The 19,626-nt window shown below is 38.4% G+C and overlaps 2 non-coding genes and 1 pseudogene across 2 annotated transcripts; all 3 read left to right on the top strand.

Annotated features, from left to right (window-relative positions):
- The first annotated feature begins 14,378 nt into the window (after positions 1–14,378).
- Positions 14,379–14,464, top strand: TRNAM-CAU. Its single transcript is given in 2 exon segments — positions 14,379–14,416; positions 14,429–14,464. It is a non-coding gene; the product is annotated as a tRNA-Met (tRNA).
- A 10-nt stretch (positions 14,465–14,474) lies between these two features.
- Positions 14,475–14,557, top strand: LOC122054538. Its single transcript, XR_006132823.1, has one exon. It is a non-coding gene; the product is annotated as a small nucleolar RNA snoR114 (small nucleolar RNA).
- A 160-nt stretch (positions 14,558–14,717) lies between these two features.
- Positions 14,718–19,146, top strand: LOC122051108 (annotated as a pseudogene).
- The last annotated feature ends 480 nt before the right edge of the window (positions 19,147–19,626 follow it).

The raw sequence follows: 19,626 nt of genomic DNA, 5'->3' as shown, positions 1-19,626 counted from the left end.
GTGACTTGTATGTGTTTTAGTGCATATTATATACAAGTGAGATGTTAGGATGATGAACAAAGCTCAAGATGTTGATTTAGTGCATTCCTTTGAGTTTTAAATTCATCAAAACACATAGTTATGTGTTTTCCCATCATTGGGAAAGCTAATGTACAAGTCATGTGCATTATGCCCAAGGAACATGATGGGATATTGGTTTTGAAAATGTTTTAAAATATTTTGGAAAACCTTGGTGAAGGCTATCTTTTGATAGTAATCACCATTGAATAGTTAGACACAAACTTGAAGAAAACACTAAAGTTTTTGCAAGTTTTCAAGTTTGTGTCAATCTTTGAAAATATGATGTATTTTCATAGAAAACTATTTTTCTATGATTAAGTATGCCCTAAATAATGTCTACACGAAATTTCATAATTTTTGGATTTTTGTAGAATTTTCTAGGGGTTTCGGCTGAAATAGAATTTCAGCAACTATCGACTCGATCGATCCATGGATCGATTGGAGTTCTGAATCGATCCATGGATCGATTCAAAGCAATTGGCAAGCTTGGATCGATCAGCCGATCGATCAGGAGATCCGATCAGTGGATCGATTCAGAAAGGTTCAATCGATTGGAACCCAACTCCAATCGATCCAAGTTGCTGATTTTGGCTGGGAATGCCTGATTTCAGCATCTTTGAACCTCTTTGAGTCTAGGTAACCATTCCAAACCCCTTAAATACATTTGTATACATACAAAGGGTGTTTTCATGTTGAAAACAAGGATGGATTGGTTAACGAAGACTAAGTAGAAGTTTAGGTTGAGGTTGTTTCAAATTTTGAATATTTGAACCTCAAAACTTCTAAATTTGGGTTTCCTAAAGGTTTAGGGATTCCAAGTCATTGTTGGTGCAATGACAGAAGTTACCACCATGTCTTTAGGGGGAGGGACTCTTTAAAGACATGAAAATTATTTTTCATGAACCTTGGAAGGTGGTTAACCTTCTGTTGTGAACTTGCTCAAGGTTGAGCATTTAAACTTGAAATGGGGAGAAATGGGGAGTGGATATCCTCATTATTTCAAGTGGACATTCAAGTGGTAGGTAATGCTCAAGGTTGAGTAGTTGTCTACATTGAGGGAGAAGTTAAGGATAAATGAAGGGTATGGGACCTTCATTATCGTGTTGATCACAACGAGTGATGTTGTGAACAACGATGAGCAACTCTTCAGGGGGAGAGTCTTCAACAAATGGATTTGTTGAAGTGTGCCCAGAATTGGAGCATAGGTTGATGTGTGTCCAACGATGGGTTGATGTGTGCCAATAGGGGGAGAATGTATGGTTAAGCTTAGTCCTTCATTACCTATGGGAAAGTCATAGGGGGAGAATGAAAGGACTCATGAAAGGGAGTAAGTTAGGCTTTCATTACCTAGAGGGAGTTTGCCCTCTTAGGGGGAGAATGAAGAGCTTAATTTATGCTTTCATTACCTAGTGGCATGAAGAAGGAGGCTATGGGATTAGCCTAACTTACATATGGGATTGTAAGTGTTATTGTGGTATTGTCAAACATCAAAAAGGGGGAGATTGTTGGTGCAATATCCCTCAGGTCAAGGTTGACCTGGGTAACCAAGCTGAGTCTTGGTTTGGGTTTAGATGTTTGACAATAAGATATTGATTGAAGAAGAGTCAAGTAGGTCAAGGTTGACTGGATACTTGACTGGGAAGTCCTAACTGGGATGTTAGGCAAAATGAAAGACCTAGTGAGTGAAGCTAGGCAGTATGAAAGTCCTGGTGAGTGAAGCCAGGCAGAAGAAAAGTCCTGGTGAGTGAAGCCATGCAGAAGGAAGTCCTAGTGAGTGAAGCTAGGCAGATGGAAATCCTGGTGAGTGAAGCCAGGTGAAAGTCCTAGTGAGTGAAGCTAGGCAGATGGAAATCCTGGTGAGTGAAGCCAGGTGAAAGTCCTAGTGAGTGAAGCTAGGCAGATGGAAAACCCTAGTGAGTGAAGCTAGGTGAAAGAGCTGGTGAGTGAAGCCAGGCAAGGGAAAATCCAGATGGATCAAGGATGATCGGACATCTGGTGCTGGGAAGTCCAAGTAGGTCAAAGGGATTGACAGGATACTTGGCACAGAAAAAAGTCCAAGTGGGTCAAAGGGATTGACCGGACACTTGGTAAGGGAGTCCTAGCAGGTCAAGGGAGTGACTAAATGCTAGGCATGACATACCAACAGGTCAAGGTTGACCGGATGTTGGTTTGGGAGGTTTGGGACTTGGTTTTGGACAAAAATCAAGTGCTGGATCGATCAGTGGATCGATCCAGTGCTGTCCCAGCGAACAGAGAGCCTCGGATCGATCCGTGGATCGATCGGAGGTATCGGATCGATGCTGCTTCGCGCGATAAGCGCCGGATCGATCCGTGGATCGATCCGCCGCTCGATAAGCGCTCTGGATGGATCCGTGGATCGATCCAAAGCCTCCCCGATCGATTGGGAACATTCGAATCGATCGGGATCCGACCGTTGACATCGTTTATAGCTGCAGGCGTTCGATGGCTGCGGCAAGAACTTCACTGATTCACTCCAGAGCTCTCGCCAACTCCTCCACAACGCTCAGATCGCCAGTTCTTGAAGGATCTTGGAAGCTCTCCAAGTCAAGAGGCGGATCAAAGCCAAGAAGAGAAGCTAGGGTTAGGGTTTTGTACTCATTGTAAGCTTGTAAGCTTGTATTTCTTGTATCCTTTCCCTCTCTTCTTGTATTGAGTCTTGTAGGGCTTCTCCGCCTTTAGTAGTTACCATAAAGGAAAGTTTTATTTAGTGGAGGGTGTGTGTGTTGGTGTGGATCCTTGGATTAGTCACCTCTTGTGAGGTGGATACCAAGTAAACCAACCGTGTTAGCGTTGTTGTATTTGTTTCTGTATTTTCCGCTGCACATCTTTGAAGGAACAAGCAACGCCGAGCACCGAGCGAACGCGACGAGCTATTCACCCCCCCCCCCTCTAGCTACTTTTGGTCCTAACAAAAAATACATAAGGATATAAATAAAACATTTTTCTTGTTTGAACTTGTTGATGTAGATTGCCTCTTAAACCTTGAAAGTGTAGTAGCACTTGTCCCCAAGAACCTCCAAGAACTGGCGTGAAGAGATGTGAGCTCGATGAAGAGTATCGGGAGAAGTCCGCGAAGAAGAAAGCTCGTCAATGGCTTAATACTCTGTGCTCCTAGGGCTCCCAATTGATTGAGTCCGCTCCCAATTGATTGCCACATTAGATCAGCACAATCCTAACCGTCCAAAGCTTGCTACCTACGCATTCTAATCGATCGGCTAATCGATTGGGGAGGCTTGAATCGATTGACCGATCGATTTAAAGCGCCTCTATGCTATTCACTGGAAATACTCGGAATCGATTCACCGATCGATTCAGGTTTCCTCCCAACCTCGCGAGGAATCCAACCTCAATCGATCGGCTGATCAATTGGTGGTGCCCAATCGATTGGTTGATCGATTGGGAACCTCTCTATGCTCGCGAGAATGTCTCTCAATCGATCACCCGATTGATTGGGCCCTTTTTTTCTCACAACACTCTCCCAATCGATCGGTTCATTGATTGGGCTCTGGTTCAATTGATCTTCTGATCAACTTGACCAACCCTAACTTACCTAACTCAAGTCTAGGGCTCTCAAACCCAACATCTGGTTAATCTTGACTTGTTGGGATTTCTTCACTATGTTCCGGTCAATGCTTTGACCCATTTGGACTTTTCTCTCTGTGCCAAATGTCTAGTCCTCTTGGATCTACTTGGATTTCCATGTGTCTGACTTTACTCACCAGGACTTTCTTACTGCCAAGCCTCACTTACTAGGGCTTTCACTTGACTTCACTCACCAGAATTCCCATCTGTCTAGCTTCACTCATTAGGGCTTTCACCTGACTTCATTCACCAGAATTTTCCATCTGCCTAGCTTCACTCATTAGGGCTTTCACTTGACTTCATTCACCAAAATTTCTCATCTGCCTAGCTTCACTTACTAAGTCTTTCACCTAGTTTCACTCACTAGGATTTTCCTTCTACCTGGCTTCACTCACTAGGACTTTCCCACCAAGTGTCTCATTAAGATTAATCCACTTGGATTTTCATCTTCTGCCAACCTTCCCGTTAGACTTCCCAGTAAAGTATTCAGTCAACCTTGACCTACTTGACTCTTCTTCATATTAAACTGGTCAACTTTGACCAATCTCCCCAAATGGGCGATTGCTCCTTCAATCTCCATACATTGTTAAAACAATCTTTATATATTATCAAATATCGAAACTCAAAACAATCTCCATACATTGTCGAAACAATCTCTATATATTGTTAAATATCGAAACAATTTGTTTGCTTCGTAGATGATGATGTGTAGCGGAATAAACTCGAAGCCAAGCTCTTCAATGATAACAAGTAGATTTACTTGGTATCCACCTCAAGAAGAGATGACTAATCTAAGGATATACACGCACGAGTACTCTCCACTAAGAAAAAAACTCCTTCTTGGATACAACCGGAGGTGGAGAAATCTCGTACAAGACTCTCACAACAAGATACAACACATGCAAGAAAAAAATACACAAGGATATAAATAAAACCTTCTTCTTGCTTGAACTTGTTGATGTAGATTACCTCTTAAACCTTGAAAGTGTAGTAGCACTTGCCCCCAAAAACCTCCAAGAACTAGCGTGAAGAGATGTGAGCTCGATGAAGAGTATCGGGAGAAGTCCGCAGAGAAGAAAGCTTGCCAATGGCTTAATACTCTGTGCTCCTAGGGCTCCTAATCGATTGAGTCTGCTCCCAATTGATTACCACGTCAGATCAACACAATCCTAACCGTCCAAAGCTTGCTACCTACGTAATAGTCATATTCTAATCGATCGGCTGATTGATTAGGGAGACTTAAATTGATCGACCGATCGATTTAAAGTGCCTCTATGCTTTTCACTAGAAATACCTGAAATCGATTCACCAATCGATTCAGGTTTCCTCGCAACCTCGCGAGAAATCCAACCCCAATCGATCGACTAATCGATTGGTTGATCGATTGGGAACCTCTCTATGCTCGCGAAAATGACTCTCAATCGATCACCCGATTGTTTAGACAACTTTTTCTCACAACACTCTCCCAATCGATCGGCTGATCGATTGAGCTCTGGTTCAATTGATCTTCTGATCAACTTGACCAACCCTAACTTACCTAACTCAAGTCTAGGGCTCTTAAACTCAACATCTAGTTAATCTTGACTTGTTGGGATTTCTTCACTAAATTTCGGTCAATGCTTTGACCCATTTGGATTTTTCTCTCAATGCCAAGTGTCTGGTCCTCTTGGGCCTACTTGGATTTCCATGTGCCTGACTTTACTCACTAGGACTTTCTTACTGCCTAGCCTTACTTACTAAGGCTTTCACTGGACTTCACTCACCCGAATTTCCATCTGCCTAGTTTAACTCATTAGGACTTTCACCTGACTTCATTCACCAGAATTTCTCATCTGCCTAGCTTCACTCATTAGGGCTTTCACCTGGCTTCATTCACCAGAATTTCTCATCTGCCTAGCTTCACTTACTAAGTCTTTCACCTAATTTCACTCACTAGGATTTTCCTTCTACCTGGCTTCACTCACTAGGACTTTCCCACCAAGTGTCTCATCGAGATTAATCCACTTGGATTTTCATCTTCTTCTAACCTTCCCATTGGACTTCCCAGTCAAGTATCCGGTCAACCTTGACCTACTTGACTCTTCTTCACATTAAATTGGTCAACTTTGACCAATCTCCCCAAATGGGCGATTGCTCCTTCAATCTCCATACATTGTCAAAACTGTAAGACCGATGCGGCCGGCTAGAAGGGGGGTTGAATAGCCCTGAGTAAAACACAACCCTTTCTCGGACAATTAAGCTAACACTTGAAAAGGAATAGATTAAGCAGAAAATAAAGCATAAGAACGAGGCACCGGTTTTGACTTGGTTACAACCGGGGAGGTTGTTAATCCAAGGAAGATTGTTGCACTAAAAACTCCTTCAGGCGGAGAAGCCTCGTTTACAGCAGTGTAGGCACAAAAAGAAAGAAGCTAATCAAAGAAATGGAAGCACACAAGTGTTGTTTACAATTTCGATGTAAAGCGGACCAAGGTGATAGCCTTGGTGGGCGCTGAAAGGTTCCGGCACTGGGGATAAAATTTATCCCCAACGTTCGATCGAGATAATTCTCGATCTGGTCAACTTTACTGCTCAGGGTCCGGCGCCGGTCGATTCCGGCGCCGGACCGAAAGTCAACATAGTTGACTTTTTCATCCGGGACGCCCGTTCAGTCCCGCTTGGTCCGGTTCTTCCGCTCGGATCCGCTCGTTTGGGTGATCTCGGCGCAAAGGGCTCACCCGAACCCAACTTCCGGTCTTCTCGAGCATGCTTCCCTCTCGTCCCTCGGAATTGCCGCGTGTTTCCTTCTCGTCCGGCGCCGCCGTCTTCGTCCCTCGGTCGTCGACCTTCTCGCTAGTTGCTTCCTCCCCGGCTTCCCGTCCCTCGGAACCACCGCGCTTCCTTCTCGTCGTCGGTGTACTCTTCTGCAGTCCCTCGTGCCGTCCTTCTCGCTAGCTGCGTCTTCCACTCGAGTACCTGTGTTCCTAAGCTCCTGCACACTTAGACACAAGGTTAAATACACAGGACCTAACTTAACTTGTTGATCACACCAAAACAACCTTGGGGTTCCAACAATCTCCCCCTTTTTGGTGTGATCAACCCAAGTTAAGCTAGGGTTAAAATATACATAAAATTGAATTAAGTAAATTAACTTAAATTGCAATTTAAGTGCAAAAAGATAGAAAAAAAATTAAATTCTATCTACCTCCCCCTACCTCCCCCTAGACTTATACTTTCCCTTCTCCCCCTTTGATCACAAAAAAAATGGGGTTCCAAGAAAAATAATCTAAGGGTTAAAGACTTAGAAAAAATATTTCAAAAAAAATCTAAGTTTTTAAGAAATTTAGAAAATTTTCTAAGTAATTAAAGCTGAGATTTCTAGTTTCAAAAAAAATTTCTTAACTTAGGAAAAAATAATTTTTGAGAATATAAAAATAACAAAATTCTAAGTAGGTAAATTGAAATAAAATATTTTGAATAACCTTTTTCAAGCACTAATTAATTCTTGTATTAATGCTTCATTAGTAAGTTAATTAAACATTTATTTCAATATTTTGGCTTCCAGGTCGTGGCGAGGCACTAGGCCTTCTTGGTTATTGGAGTAACAACCACTTCCTTGGACAAAGCCTCATAAAGAAATTCTTTATTTAATTTTCTCACTTAAAGCGCTAATTTTACTTTTAAAATTAATTTAAGCATGATTTAGGAACCCAATATAGGTTCCAACCTACTGGATTAACTAAAAAGTTTTTAGGGACATATTTTCTAGAGATATTTTTAATTTGTCCCTGGTGATATCTATAATACCAATTCAAATTATTGAACCTTCTAAAATTGGTTTTAGATGAGCAAGCAGAGTTTTTCAAATTTTCTACTTGAAAAATTAAATTTTGAATTTCTAATTTTAATTTTTCATTTTCTAAATTTGATTTATCTAGCATTTCTAACGGACAAGATGTAGCTAATATTGCTTTTAAATTTTTATTTTCATTTTCTAATTTGCAGCAATCTTTTGTTAAAATTTTAATGAATTTAAACATTTTATTAGGAGGAAGAGATCGTACCTCACTTACCTTGTCGATCTCGTTGTCGGTATCTCCCCCTGAACTGCTGCTCTCTTCGGACGTGGCTCCCCCTTCATTGATGCTTTCGATGCTCATTTCGGCTTGATGACTCGCCATTAACGCGAGCCCGGAGAACTCCTTGACTTCGATTCCGACGACGTATCGTCCCACGTCGCTTCTAGGGCCTTGCGATTTTGGATAGGCTTCTTACCCTTGTCCTTCCCGTTGTTCTTCAGTTTAGGGCAATTGTCCTTGACGTGCCCTTCTTCATCGCAATGGTAGCAGCGGATGGTTCTTTTCTTTCTTCCCTGCGGATGGTTAGATTTCCTAGATTTACAAATATTTTTAAATCGTCTTACCATCATTACCATTTCCTCGTCGTCGAGAGAAGATTCTGACTCAGGTTCGTCTCTCGAAGCTTTAAGGGCGACATTATTCTTGGGCTCCTTCGGACCTGCACATCTTGACTCATGCACTTCAAAAGTTGAAAATAATTCATCTAATGAAATTTTTTCTAGATTTTTTGAAATGTAAAAGGCATCTACTAGTGATGCCCATTTTGAGTTTCTAGGAAAGGAATTTAGGGCATACCTTAGCGAATCTCGGTTACTTACCTCTTCTCCGAGATTCGTAAGTCTGGTGATGAGTTCCTGAATCCTCGAGTGTAGATGTGCAATTGTTTCACCTTCTTCAAATCGGAGGTTTGTAAGCTGGTTACGAAGTAAATCCCGTCTTGCAAGTTTGGCTTCGGATGTTCCTTCGTGTAACTCAAGGAATTTATCCCAAAGCTGTAGGTACCAACTCGATTGACTTCTTGTGTTGGAAGTACACTTAGCAGATGAATTCCGCTTTCTTTTTTCCCACGTGGTCAGCCTGCTCCTTCTTTGACCATTGATTTCTTGCTTTGCCCTCTGGTGCTTCATAGCCAAATTCCATTGTTAGTAATAAATCATAATCTGTTTCAAGAAATACCTCCATTTGCTTTTTCCAGCTAGCGAAGTCCCCTTCGAATTTTGGTGCGTGGATGTTGGATCCGGCCATCTTGTTGCTTCGTTCGGCAGTTAGTCCTCCTGAGCGCCTCGGCTCTGATACCGACCGGCTAGAAGGGGGGTTGAATAGCCTGAGTAAAACACAACCCTTTCTCGGACAATTAAGCTAACACTTGAAAAGGAATAGATTAAGCGAAAATAAAGCATAAGAACGAGGCACGGTTTTGACTTGGTTACAACCGGGAGGTTGTTAATCCAAGGAAGATTGTTGCACTAAAACCTCCTTCAGGAGGCCTCGTTACAGCAGTGTAGGCACAAAAGAAAGAAGCTAATAAAAGAAATGGAAGCACACAAGTGTTGTTTACAATTTACGGCGATGAAGCTTCGGACCAAGGTTTATAGCCTTGGTGGGCGCCTGAAAGGTTCCGGCATACAGAGGATAAAATTTATCCCCACGTTCGATCGAGATAATTCTCGATCTGGTCAACATTACTGGTCCGGGCGCGTTCCGGCGCCGGATGGGTCGCCCCGGAGGGGTCCGGGCGCCCCGGACTCCGAAAGTCAACATAGTTGACTTTTCATCCGGGCCCTCTGCTTCAGTCCCTCGGTCCGGTTCTTCCGCTCCGGATCCGCTCGTTTGGGTGATCTCGGCCTTCCAGGGCTCACCCAACCCAACTTCCGGTCTTCTCGAGCATGCTTCCCTCCGGCTTCTCGTCCCTCGGAATTGCCGCGTGTTTCCTTCTCGTCCGCCAGCGTACTCATCCGCAGTCTTCGTCCCTCGGTCGTCGACCTTCTCGCTAGCTGCGTCTCTTGCTCCCCGAGTAATCTTCCGCTCCGGCTTTCGTCCCTCGGAACCACCGCGCGCTTCCTTCTCGTCCGCCGGTGTACTCTTCCGCAGCGCCTCGTCCCTCGGACGCACAGCGTGCCGTCCTTCTCGCTAGCTGCGTCTTCCACTCGAGTACCTGTGTTCCTAAGCTCCTGCACACTTAGACACAAGGTTAAATACACAGGACCTAACTTAACTTGTTGATCACACCAAAACAACCTTGGGGTTCCAACAAAAACAATCTTTATATATTGTCAAATATCGAAACTCGCACATTACAACTCAAGCTTAGTCAATTCAAGCTTAGTCAACCTGGTCAACTTTGACTTAGGAAAATTGCACCAACAATAAGATATTCATATCTAAAGATAAGGCTTTATCAACCAAATATATTGGAGTATCCAAATACAAAATTTGGAAGTCAGAATCGTCGATTTCAGAAAAAATGATTTTAGAAATTTCGTTGGTTGTAATATTCACCTTCAACAAATAAGGTATTTTGTTATTATTTTTTTCTTTTTTTTAAATGATGTTAATTCATCTAATATCTTAACAATTGGAAACATGTGCATTTCTTGCTCATATTGATTCTGCAACTTCTTCACCTCATACTATATATGAGAGAAGGACTGAAAATTTGATGAGACCCTCATAATATATTGATAATTAGGGATGTAAATGAACCAAACGTTCGCGAGCTATTCAGAGCTCGATTCGGTAAAAAGCTCGTTCGAGTTCGTTCGTCTATCTTATCGAGCCGAGCTCGAGCTCGATTTCGAGCTCGAGCTTAAGGATATTCCGCTCGTGAGCTCGCGAACATGTTAGTTTATAGACTCGTGAGCCAAAAAAACAAACCTTAAACCGAGCCAAAAAAACGAGCTCTAAAACGAGTCAAAAAAACGAGCTCTAAAACGAGCCTTAAAATGAGTTTTAAAATGAGCCAAAAAATGAGCTTTAAAATGAGCCAAACACGAGCTCTAAACGAGCCCGAAAATGAGTCTGAGCTCGCTTAACGAGTTAGGCTCGTTAACTTTAATAACCGAGCTAATAACGAGCCGAGTTCAAACTGTTTACGAGCTTGATAATTCTAAAACGAGCCGAGCTCGAGCCTTGTGATAAAAGCTCGATTTGAGCTCGAGCCCGAATATAACTTAAACGAGCCAAGCTTGAGCCTAATATTGTTCGACTCAGTTCAACTCGTTTACATCCCTATTGATAATGTAATGCATGCCCAATCTAAAGAGAAAAAGAAGAAAAATCATTTGCGTTGAGGTCCTCATTTATATTGTTTGCTGGCTAACATTTTAAGGTTGTGCCTTTAAAGGTAACAATGAATTTATATCTTCATTTAATCGTGAGAATTTTCTTAAATTGGCAAAGACTTTTACAAAACAAGTACAAAAATTGATGAAATTGTACTTGAGAATGCTCTAAAAAAATTTCAATATATCGCTCTAGAAATTCAAAAAGATATTTTATATATTATGGCCAATAGAATACAACTGATAGTTTGTGAGAAGTTAGAGGTCAATGCTTATGTATTCTTATTGATGAAGCACAAGATATATCTAAACGGGAGCCAAATGACTATCATCTTCAGGTTTGTGAGTGATCATGAGATTTTGACAGATTTGTTTTTACCATTAAAAGTGCTAGTGACATTACCTCGTTAAATTTGAAAAAAGAGATATAAAATATTCTTATTAATCTTGACCTCCAAGTTAAGAAAATAAGAGACCAAGGATATGATGATGCAATATGTGTGGCGCATGGAATAAACTTTAGATATTATTTCTCAAAGATTATCCCTATGCATATTATGTGCATTATTTTGCTCATCAATTGTAATTGACATTGGGTTCTCAGCCAAAAATGTTATTTGAGAATTCTTTTCTCATTTAGACAATATTGTCACTTTTTCTACAAGCACATTGTTGAATTACATACTGTATAGAGAAATGAAATTGAATATATATTGGTAATTGGAGAATGTGATTCTCGAAGTGGAGCAAATCAGATTTCTAATTTACAATAAATAAGACCTACTTGTTGGAGTTTAGGGTTTCTAATTATGATTCAATAAAAAAGTTTGATAGGTATATACACTTCAATTTGTAAATATTTTGAAGTTCTTTGTGATCATTCTCCTAATGGAAGAGATAAGGTTGAAGTTAGAGGGATTTATAGAAACATGTCAAGTTTTGAATTTGTGTTCATTTAATTTTGCACTAAATGAATAAAATTATGAGAATGACATATATTCTATGTTGAAAATTTAAAGACATTTTGACTGTTATTAAATGTATATCTACTATCAAAATTATCCTTTAAGAACTAGAGATTACATATAAGAAGAATTTTTTTTCATGAAGTGAAAATTTTTTATTGGAGAAATGAAATTGATGTGTATAACATCGATTGCCTATACAAGTCAATCATTTCAGTCAGCAAGCTACAATTGAGCATCGTTACCAATTTGATATTTTTAATGTGACTATAGATTTTATCTTGATGGAGTTAAATGCTTGTTTCAATAAGTCATCAGTAGAACTTTTTGTCTTAGTACAACTTTAGATCCTAAAAATTCATTTGACTTAATTAACCATGATTATATTTGCAGGTTTCCAATAAAATTTTTATCCTGAAAATTTCATAGATTGAGACATCGTTGCTTTAGAATATGAATTGGTACATTATAAACTTGATGTATGCATAATTTGAAGGTTTTTACACTTGTTGAGTTGTGTTAGAATTGACTAAAAGTGGATGATCAAATGTTTATGTTATATTGATTAGGTTGATTCATCTTGTTTTGACATTACTTATTTCTACCGCCACTACTGAGTGGAGTTTTTTTTAGCAATGAAAAATGGGAAGATCTTCCCAATAAGAGAGATTTTTTTTTGAAAGATTACTTGACATTCTATACTGAATGAGATTTAATTAAAGATATAGATGTAAATTCTATTATAGATTATATATATAATGGATTTTCAAGAACATCGTCAATAAGTGATGCAAGATGTCGTGTATTGGAATCCACGGTTATGAACCTGAATCCATTAGTATGAAATATTTACTTTTCCAATTGAAGTGCTTTCGGTATCGTTAAATAAGAAGTTTGCGCATCTTAATGCATATATTGAATTTATTTAGAGTTATTAGAACAGGATCCACTTTAAAATTAAGCAAGATCCACTTTAGAAGAAATATAAGTCAACCAATAATAAGAATATTTTTAATGTAATATCTTTTATAATCTCTGAAGAGATAGTTCGCATTTTAAAAATTAGCACCAATTTAGTCTGCATAAATCCTATAATTATTATGGGTTGATTTTTGAAAATCCAACGTCGTACTAATGTTATCCTTTAAAATGACATAGTAACTGAAAAGGGGGATAGAATAATAAATAAGTGTATTTAGAAAATCTAAAAGTTAAATGATCTTTTGATAATTTTATGCCCCTGGTAATTGCTGATGAAAATTTTTATAGAGATTGAATGGGTCAAGACCCATTAAAATAATTTTAAACAGAGCCCTCGTCATTTTATATATAGCCCCACAATCGCACCTCCATCTTCTTGTATCCTCTCTCTCACATCCACGACCTCGGCTGTCATCAGCCTTGTCCGCTGATCCCACTCAAATATGATCAGGAAAAATGGAAGCCTTATCGTTTCCAATCAGTTGCACAATGCACGGATAGATAAGGAGGTCAAGGATGAAGAAGCACGGAAAGAAAATATATATATATATATATATATATATATATACACTACAGCGGCGACCACCACATTAGAGATGACTAAGGTAGACTTAGGCCGCTGCCGAGTCCAAACTTCACATCCAAAGACATCTCAACTATTCTTGAGTTCCTAGGCAGAAAAAAAATGAGTCTTAATTTTATTTTAAAAAATAAATATTAAAAATCTTATTAATTATAACAAAAAGTGAAATTTGTCATCCTATCGATCCACATAGTAGGTCTCGTGACCATATATGAAAAGGTAAATCGAGAAACTACAGTTGATCACTGCGGGGATAATATTTTCTTAACTTTTTTGAGATTCAACCCCTTGCTCATTCACAATAGTCAAACTCAATCATGCCCCAATGATATTTAATTTTGTTAGTAAAATTTAAAAAGGCAATTTCATATATCTTTAATGATTATTTTTACAATTGGAAATAGTGGTCAATTAAGTCACGTTGAAATAACTTTAACTTATACCAATGTCACTTTATGTTAACTAATTTGGCAACGAGTAATAAATTATTATAATACTATTAATATATATTTTATATTTTATATTTTATGTTTTATTTTAATTATTATTTTAAAAAAATTATCAATCAATTTTAATTTTGATAAAACTGCAGATAATATTTTCCAAGATCTATAAAAAGAACTCGACCTAGTAAATATTACTTTTGTATTAATTTTCTAATTTATTTTTGAACATGTAAGAGACTTCTCTATCTTTAAAGAAAAAGATTTTCTAGTACATTTCATTTGCTAACAACTACTTAAGTTGTAATCAAATAATTTTTTATCTCTTTTATTTTATTAGTTGTCCAACTCTATTTTAATTTAATTATATTACTAATGTGAGTTAAAAAATTTAAAAAGATATTTTTATTTGACAGATAATTTACCCTATTCTTATTAGTCAGCTCCATCATAGAGCATTAGATAAAACAAAAGTTTAAATCAAAACCACTAACTCATTAAACATTTAATAAGTTAAACCTAAAATTATATAAAAAGGTCCTTTATACCACGGGCTGAAATTTAATGTATATGTGCCTTAATTTAACAAAATATATATTTAAATATTTTTAATCATTTCAACAGGGGTGGTGGCGCAGTTGGCTAGCGCGTAGGTCTCATAGCTTGATGAGTCATCCTGAGGTCGAGAGTTCGAACCTCTCTCACCCCATGCAATCCCTTGGCGATGAGGATTTCTGCGCTTCAGTGATGTCAGGGTTCATCACAACCATCTGATTAAGATGATAAAAGTGCTTCTGAGCCAAGTTTTTTTTGCCCAGAGGATCTGCTCTTGTTTTTTATTCAGATATGTTGTATCACTCGGCCGCACTTTACTTCTTGATTTAGACAATTATAACTTAATTTACTAAAATGTTTTTTTTAAAACAAATCTTTGTTAATCTTTTCCTACAAATAAGTGGCCGTCGTCGGTGGCTCCAGGACTCTACTTCCGCAGTTCGACTGCACTTCTGCCATTTTGTCTTGTCAAACAGCGTCACTCTTGGCTGCGAGATCGAGATGAAGGCCGTGGTGATCACGAACCCCGGCGGCCCCGAGGTTCTTCAGGTGCAGGAGGTGGACGATCCGGCGGTCGGTGACAACGAGGTCCTCATCCAGGTGGAAGCCTCCGCCCTCAACCGCTCCGATACAGTCCAGAGGGAGGGCTTTTACCCGCTGCCCAAAGGCGCAAGCCCTTACCCAGGCCTCGAATGCTCTGGTACGATCATCGCACTTGGCAAGTCCGTTACGCGCTGGAAGGTTGGTGATCAGGTATGTTGACCCTCCCTGGTGGATTGCTGGCTCTGTTGGTCTTCATTTATTTGATTGAATTTTCTTGCAAGAATTCGTTTAATAAGTTAGGTCAGTAGTCAATTTTCAGTTTCTGCCATTTTGTCTACTTCCGCAGTTCGACTGCACTTCTGCCATTTTGTCTTGTCAAACAGCGTCACTCTTGGCTGCGAGATCGAGATGAAGGCCGTGGTGATCACGAACCCCGGCGGCCCCGAGGTTCTTCAGGTGCAGGAGGTGGACGATCCGGCGGTCGGTGACAACGAGGTCCTCATCCAGGTGGAAGCCTCCGCCCTCAACCGCTCCGATACAGTCCAGAGGGAGGGCTTTTACCCGCTGCCCAAAGGCGCAAGCCCTTACCCAGGCCTCGAATGCTCTGGTAAGATCATCGCACTTGGCAAGTCCGTTACGCGCTGGAAGGTTGGTGATCAGGTATGTTGACCCTCCCTGGTGGATTGCTGGCTCTGTTGGTCTTCATTTATTTGATTGAATTTTCTTGCAAGAATTCGTTTAATAAGTTAGGTCAGTAGTCAATTTTCAGTTTCTGGCTAAGTTTGGGTTTCTGGCGTAACAAGCCCTTTGTTATTTGTCTCCTTTAGATCTACCTTGATTTTGAATCATAATTTGGGTGCTTTTGGTGCCTATCGTCATTTCATTGTCTTATTCTCAGTTTTGGGATCAAAATTTTGATAATGAATTGTGAATAACATATGACCTAGTTCGCTCCATCCTGCAGGTATGTGCCCTCCTAAGTGGAGGAGGATATGCGGAGAAGGTAGCAGTACCTTCTGGGTAGCTACTTCCCATCCCAGAAGGAGTGTCCGTGAGAGATGCAGCTAGTTTTCCTGAAGTTGCATGCACTGTTTGGTCAACTGTATTCATGATCAGCCGATTGTCATCAGGGGAGACCTTATTAGTAAATCTCTCTCAATTCTTTGTTGTATTGTTTTATATATGTAGCCTTTGGTGTGTCCTTGAAGGTTCAATACGAAATATGAAATCTTAGTTGTTTGTTGTTTCTTTAAGCTGATTGGAAGAAATGCATTTGATTGACGGATAGTTAGATCATTATTTAGGAAATAGGTAATATGTTGGCATATGTTGCTATGTAGGATTCTTGATATTTGGTGTAGTTTAGATGTTATCTCTTATGGTGCTATCCTCAGTTGCTGATTAGATTAGTGAGATATATGTTGAGAAGAGAAGAATACTGACTTCCTACTAACAAGAATGTCTTGAGAATTAAACAATTGAAAATTTAAGGGCACTAATGCACTAGGTATTGTCTTTAACTTTGGCCAAATCAGCTAATGCTAGTTTGTACTAGGTGGATTTTCTCTAATGCATCCTTCTGGGACCAGACTTAAGTATGCTCCTGTTTGGCATCCAATCAAATTTCTTGTTTCTCCTACTTAAATTTGGGGTCTTAAGGTTCAACTCAGGTTTAATTCTATTTTCCCCAAAATAAAATCACCTTGTTTTGACCCAAAATCAAATTCAGCTGAGATTTTTTTTTTTTCCAAATGTAATGAGTTAGATAATATAAAAAAAAAATTAGTTTGTAAAAGATTAGTAGATTTGCATGGCCTATGTTTGGAACTACATTCAATGACTTAATGGTAGTTGATACCTATGAACTATGAAAACCTACTAAATTTGTGTTCTTGTCGGGTTGTTATTCATTTTTCTCCTCATATTGCAGAAGAATTAATTGAATATTTCAAATATTTGAAATTTCAAAATCAAATCACTTTGTTTGCTTGTGTAGCAACTGCATGGAGAAATTTTTAAAAAATAAGTGACATTATCGTTGTCAAACATGCATAGAGGCAGGTGATCAGTTTATTTTGTTATCTTTAAAGCACACTTGTAAGCGAAAACCAAATCCAAAATATCAAAGGAATCATTGTCTCGATGAACTTGCTTTATAAGTTGTATACAAACTTATCCATCAACATTTGACTATAAGACCACATGAACTTTCTGTTAGAAGGTGGAATTGTAATACCTTTATTTTTTTAGCAATGAGAACAAATTTTATCCATAGGCTTTCCCTCTAATATTGTAATCATTTCAATCTCTTGTGACCATGACAGAATTTTTGTTAGCTTCATTTGACTACTAGAAGTTGAGTGCTCTTCTTTGTGATAAAGTTCCTCATAATCCTGGAAAAGAACTGTAAACTCTCATGAACTAGGATAAACAGATAAGGTCACACTGGTAGTTATCTTTGTGTTTCCCTATTACTCATCATATGCAATTGAACTTCCAGATTCATGGTGGATCTAGTGGAATTGGTACCTTTGCTATTCAGATTGCTAAACACCTTGGAATTAGAGTATTTGTCACGGCAGGTACGATAGTGTACACAGAAAATTTACCTTGTATGAAGGAAATCATATTGTAGCATGAACGTATATGGCAACCATGAAGAAACATCGTGGCATGTATGTATTGACCACCTTTGACAATACTTGGAACAATTTTTTTTATAGTATTTCACCTAATTATTAATCAGTTTTGATGAGTAAGAAAATAAAATAAAGATGAAGCATAATGGGTTATCTCGTAGTCGTAGAAATATCAAGGAATAAGCTTTGATCCTATTCATGGGGTTGCTGGATTTAGGCTAGAGGTTTGTCTATTTACTGAATTTTAAGAAAATATTCCATGTCCTTCATTTGGATTCTAGGTACTGAAGAAAAATTGGCTGCTTGCAAAAATCTTGGCGCTGATGTTTGCATCAATTACAAATCAGAAGATTTTGTTGCAAGGGTGATGGAAGAAACTGGAGGAAAGGGTATGCCATTGATACTACACCAAGCTGCGTTGCAATGCAGCTATCTAAAAACCAGTAAAAATCTGTTACGCAGGTGTAGACGTTATATTGGATAATGTTGGTGGTCCGTACTTGCAGAAAAATCTTGAGAGCTTGGCTATTGATGGTAGACTTTTTATCATTGGTTTCATGGGAGGAGCAGTGACACACGTAAATCTGTCTTGTCTATTGGCAAAGCGCCTTACCATTCAATGTATCCTCTCTGCCATTTCGTGTTCATTCTCTTATTCTACTTGATTCTTATAATGTTTTGAAACTCGGGCACATATAACTTGTCTGTGTGGACTCAAATGAGTATTTTACACTACAACACTACACGAATGTAGAACTAAGTGTCTAACACAACTACTTTGAACAACTGTACACGTGATCAATTGAGTCGCTGAGTGTCCACTCGGAATGTCCGTATCCCAGATAGAGGGAACAGACTAATAGTCCAAGTATTAGAGGTATTTGCCCCTAGTTACCCTTGTTGTCAGTAAATTTTCTCAAAAGCATATAGAAAGTATATCTACAGCTAATGTCGGACTTGCTCAGGAATAATTTGTTAAATTTTGCTCAACCTTCGAATGTCATTCATAGATCCCCAATCCTGTTATGAGTTAATATGTTGGTAGCAGATCAGATGCAAGTCTTCACTGTTCATATATGTAATAGGTCTATGCTTGACTAGTGATATTTTCTGGCGGAGGCGATCCAAGTAGCAACCTCAACTATTTTGTAATATATATATATATATATTTTTGTCTTCTATGTTCTTAAAATTATTCGTTTCTAATTCAAACATATGGTTGCTTTGCTAGACAACGTCATCTTATCAGGAACCTCATAGTCTTGCTGTTTTATTTTTGTTAAATGTTACTAACTTATGGGAGACATGCTATGTTCTTAGTTGTCTGACGTGGATTGTTCTTGCTGATTTTTTTGTTTGAACAGCTGCTGGTCTGCGAAATAGAAGCAGTGAAAATAAAGCCCAGATAGTCGCGGAGGTGGAGAAGCACGTCTGGCCAGCCATTGCCGCGGGCAAGGTGAAACCTATTGTATGCGAGACCTTTCCTCTGTCTGAAGCGGCTGATGCTCACAGGATGATGGAGAGCAGTGCTCAGATTGGCAAGATACTTCTCATTCCATGATCATAACTCCCTTAACTCAATAAAATTATTATTATGTGACCTAAAGATAATAAATTTGAGTAGAAGAGAGTTTCGTGAATCAAATTATCTTTTTATCAATTTTAAATTTTGATAAATCATTAATCAAATTTATTTAGCTAAAAATATTTAGCTATTAAATATCAATGAGGAATTATTAAAAATAAAAAAGTGTGTCTCCTGGAAGAGTAAAGACACATGAGTAATAATATAAACATTGATAATGAAGTTGAAGAAAGAAAGAACAATAAAATTTAAAGAAAATGATAGTACAATATTGAATATATTTTGACTTCCAAAAATATTTTTATATGATAATATTAATTAAATATAACCAACAAATATTTTTAAACTATTAACCATACTAAATTTTGATTAGTAAATTAAATTTTATTAGCAAAAAATTTAAAATTATGAATTAAATTTTAATAAAAAATTAAAATAAATTAACAACCAAATCTAACTTTAACATTCAAAAATTAAAATTATCAATTAAGTTTATTACGAGTAAAAAAATAAAAATAATCAAATTTAATTTTAATCTATAAAAAATTA

The sequence above is a fragment of the Zingiber officinale genome, chromosome 3A, assembly GCF_018446385.1.
Source record: "Zingiber officinale cultivar Zhangliang chromosome 3A, Zo_v1.1, whole genome shotgun sequence".
NCBI lineage: Eukaryota > Viridiplantae > Streptophyta > Magnoliopsida > Zingiberales > Zingiberaceae > Zingiber > Zingiber officinale.
The sequence above is the reverse complement of the archived record's forward strand: the minus strand, read 5'-3'. Positions and strand labels throughout refer to the sequence as shown.